This window comes from Bison bison, unplaced genomic scaffold, assembly GCF_000754665.1.
Source record: "Bison bison bison isolate TAMUID 2011002044 unplaced genomic scaffold, Bison_UMD1.0 scf7180017863882, whole genome shotgun sequence".
Classification (NCBI taxonomy): Eukaryota; Metazoa; Chordata; class Mammalia; order Artiodactyla; family Bovidae; genus Bison; species Bison bison.
The window spans coordinates 7126-11939 of NW_011494454.1; the positions used below are offsets into that span (position 1 = coordinate 7126).

At 38.5% G+C, this 4814-nt stretch overlaps 1 pseudogene; it reads left to right on the forward strand.

Annotated features, from left to right (window-relative positions):
- The first annotated feature begins 294 nt into the window (after positions 1-294).
- LOC104984111 overlaps positions 295-4814 on the forward strand; it is a 7604-nt pseudogene continuing 3084 nt past the window's right edge.

A 4814-nucleotide genomic window follows, 5' to 3' on the forward strand; every position in this document is an offset into this window, starting at 1 on the left:
GTGGAAACGATAGCTATCCACTCCAGTATTCTTGCCTGGAGAATCCTAGAGGAGCCTGGCTGGCTATGGTCCACAGGGTCATAAAGAATCAGACACGACAGAAGCAACTTGCCAGGCACGTGCATATTGTATATTGTACATGCACATATATGTTTCCTTTATCAAAAAACACTTCCAAACATCTTTGGCTAAAACACTCCAAGCTCTTTTCCAAAAATTACCTAATATATGCATTTGACAATATTGTCACTTCCTCTCAGATTTTTTGTTTGTTTGTTTTTGTTCTCCTTTCAGGAAGACCCACTACAACATATGAGACAATGATTGGAAGGTGAAATATGGCTCATTAGAGCCTACTGGGATTTAGAATTTCCTCTCCCAGTGCTACCAAATTTTGAATTTGATGGAGGCCTCCTCTGCAAACCTGCCAAATCTCTGTCTAAGGTATTCTCATTTTGCTTTGTTTACTTTGCATTTTCAATAGAAATAATTCTGCGTTCTTAATTTAGAATGCTTGATGAGAGTGAGTTGGATGTGTAAAGCTTGATAAAATTACCAATTAGAAACTCAAAGAAATTCCTATACCAACTCAAATATCTGAATTTAATTATCATTACAGAATCAAATGGGATACCTGGGAAACTTTGAGAATATATGAAAAAAATGAAAGTCTTCATTATTCAACACATAATAAAATATATGACATTCATTAAAAGAATAATTGTACAATGATTAGCATATTCCAGAAGTAAGTGCTAATATAGAGAAATGGTGTTAAGCCAGCTTGTGCCACTTGGCACTCTACCTGGAAACTCAGAATACAAGAAAGTCATAAAAACTTCATTCTCAGTATCATAATATGGAAATTCCTACCCTGGTGGCTCAGATGGTGAAGAATCTGCTTGCAATGCAGGAGACCTGGGTTCAATTCTCAGGTCAGGAAAATTCTTAGAGAATGGAATGGCAACCCACTCCAGTATTCTTGCCTCAGAATCCCATGGACTAAGGAGCCTAGCAGGCTGAAGTCCATGAGGTCACAAAGACTGGGACACGACTGACTGACTAACACTTTCACTTTCACACATGCTATTGAAATATCCAGTAGGAATTATGGAAATTATCTCTGAAGCACTGACAAGTCAGGTGAGATCTTAAGGATGTTCAGGGATAAGTAAAAGGGATAGGGTAGGGGTGTAGGAAAACATAAAAGAAAAGCAGGTAGAATAGTAATGACAGTTTCCAAGAAGTTCAAGCTTAGTCTAAATGGGAAGTGGCTGAGTAAGAGGCAGATGATGTTGAAGAGATGAGTTGAAGAGAGATCATCATAAGGAATTTGAAAGATCTAGTAGAAGAATTGGGAAAGTTAAAGAGTTAAGAAAGGAAGAGATAGGATCACATTCTCATGGCTATTTGAGGAGGCCTTACAAAAAGCTGTGAAAAAAGAGAAGCCAAAAGCAAAGGAGAAAAGGAAAGATATACACGTTTGAATGCAGAGTTCCAAAGAATAGCAAGGAGACATAAGAAAGCCTTCCTCAGTGATCAGTGCAGAGAAATAGAGGAAAACATTAGACTGGGAAACACTAGAGCTCTCTTCAAAAAAATTATAGATACCAAGGGAACATTTCATGCAAAGATAGGCTCAATAAAGGACAGAAATAGTATGGACTTAACAGAAGCAGAAGTTATTAAGAAGAGGTGGCAAGAATACACAGAAGAACTGTACCTAAAAGATATTCACGACCCAGATAATCACGATGGTGTGATCACTCACCTAGAGTCAGACATCCTGGAATATGAAGTCAAGTGGGCCTTAGGAAGTATCACTATGAACAAAACTAGTGGAGGTGATGGAATTCCAGTTGAGCTATTTCAAATCCCAAAAAAAATGATGCCGTGAAAGTGCTGCACTCAATATGCCAGCAAATTTGGAAAACTCAGCAGTGGTCACAGGCTGGAAAAGGTCAGTTTTCATTCCAATCCCAAAGAAAGGCAATGCCAAAGAATGCTCAGACTTCCACATAATTACACTCATCTCACACACTAGCAAAGTAATTCTCAAAATTCTCCAAGCCAGGCTTCAGCAATACGTGAACTGTGAAACTCCAGATGTTCAAACTAGATTTAGAAAAAGCAGAGGAACCAGAGACCAAATTTCCAACATTTGCGGGATCATCAAATAAATAACAGAGTTCCAGAAAAACATCTATTTCTGCTTTATTGACTATGCCAAATCCTTTGACTGTGTGGATCAAAACAAACTGTAGAAAATTCTTCAAGAGATGGGAATACCAGACCACCTGACCTACCTTTTGAGAAACCTACATACAGGTCAGGAAGCAACAGTTAGAACTGGACATGGAACAACAGGCTGGTTCCAAATAGGAAAAGGAGTATGTCAAGGCTGTATGTTGTCACCCTGCTTATTTAACTTATATGCAGAGTACATCATGAGAAATGCTGGACTGGAAGAAGCACAAGCTGGAATCAAGATTGCTGGGAGAAATATCAATAACCTCAGATATGCAGATAACACCACCCTTATGGCAGAAAGTGAAGAAGAACGAAAGATCCTCTTGATGAAGGTGAAAGAGGAGAGTGAAAAAGTTGGCTTAAAGCTCAACATTCAGACAACTGAGATCATGGCATCTGGTCCCATCACTTCATGACAAATAGATGGGGAAACAATGCCAAACTTTATTTTGGGGGGGCTCCAAAGTCACTGGAGATGGTGACTGCAGCCATGAAATTAAAAGACGCTTACTCCTTGGAAGGAAAGTTATGACCAACCTAGCCAGCATATTAAAAAGCAGAGATATTATTTTGTCAACAAGGGTCCACCTAGTCAAGTTACGGTTTTTCCAGTAGTCATGTATGGATGTAAGAGTTGGACTATAAAGAAAGCTGAATGCTGAAGAATTGATGCTTTTGAACTGTGGTGTTGGAGAAGACTCTTGAGAGTCCCTTGGACTGTAATGAGATCCAACCACTCTGTCCTAAAGGAGATCAGTCCTGGGTTTTCATTGGAAGGACTGATGTTGAAGCTGAAACTCCAATTCTTTGGCCACCTGATGCGAAGAGCTGACTCATGAAAAGATCCTAGTGCCTGGAAAGATTGAAGGCAGGTGGAGAAGGGGACGACGGTGGATGAGATGGTTGGATGGCATCAGCGACTCTATGGACATGAGTTTGGGTAAACTCCCGGTGTTGATGATGCACAGGGAGGCCTGATGTGTTGCAGTACATGGGGTCACAAAGAGTCGGACATGACTGTGTGACTGAACTGAGCTGAAGATAATGTAAAGTATAGAGATGAGAAAATAATAAATCATTCAAATTATAATTTTTCTTAGTGTTAATAAGGAAGTGAAATACTAATGACTTATTTTTAAAAAGTATTCAGAACATCTCCCTGGAATAAGTTAAAGAAATGATTTAGCAGGACTATACTAATAAACAATTAAATATGAGTTGCTATGTTGCTATGTGGTCTTCTTCCAATAATCTATGTAGTAACCAATGACAATATTGATGAAGAGTCTAAGTCCAACACCGTTCCTCTTCACCACTGAGTATTGCCTCTGTCTCTTTTCTTTCCTAACTCATACACACAAGTGCACAAATACACATAACACTAGAAGACATTTACCTTATACCAAGACCTCAAGAATCTCAGGCATTAAGCCTGTTAAAAAATAGTCATTATTGAAAACACTATGGAGTTTCCTAAAAAACTTAAAAATAGAATTTACATATAGTCCAGCAATTACTCTTCTGGGAATGTATTCACAAGAATTCAAATTAGGATGCCAATGAGATATTTGTACATCATGTTCATGAAAGCACTGTTCACAAGAGCCAAGAGGCTGAAGCAACCCGAGTGTCCCTCAACCAATAAAGCAATAAGCGATTATTCAACCTTTATAAGGAAATTCTGAAACACTACACATCTTGGATGCACCTTCCTCTGAGTGCCATAAGCCAGTCCAGAAGGAAAAGTACTCTAAAATTCAAAAGTATATGGCTTAGTCAAATTTGTAGAAACACAAAGCAGAGTGATGGTTGCCAGAGCATTTCTTAATGACATAGATTTTCAGTTTTGCCAGGTGATAAAGTTCTGGTTATTGGTTGCACAATCTGAATACACTTAACACTACTGAACCACACATTTAGGAATGGTTAAGATGGTAATATCTTTTAAAAATCTACAACTCTTTAGGGGAAATGCTTTCAATTTTTCACCATTGAGGATAATGTTTGCTGTGGGTTTGTCATATTTTTTTATTATGTTGAGGTATGTTCCTTCTATTCCTGATTTCTGGAGAGTTTTTATCATAAATGGATGTTGAATTTTATCAAAGGCTTTCTCTGCATCTATTGAGATAATCCTTAAAAAACTGGAAATAGAACTGCCATACGACCCAGCAATCCCACTGCTGGGCATATACACCGAGGAAAGCAGAATCGAAAGAGACACGTGTACCCCACTGTTCATCGCAGCACTGTTTATAATAGCTAGGACATGGAAGCAACCTAGATGTCCATCCGCAGATGAATGGATAAGAAAGCTGTGGTACATATACACAACGGAGTATTACTCAGCCATTAAAAAGAATACATTTGAATCAGTTCTAATGAGGTGGATGAAACTGGAGCCTATTATACAGAGTGAAGTAAGCCAGAAAGAAAAACACCAATACAGTATACTAACGCATATATATGAAATTTAGAAAGATGGTAATGACAACCCTGTATGCGAGACAGCAAAAGAGACACAGATGTATAGAACAGTCTTTTGGACTCTGTGGTTGGGGGGG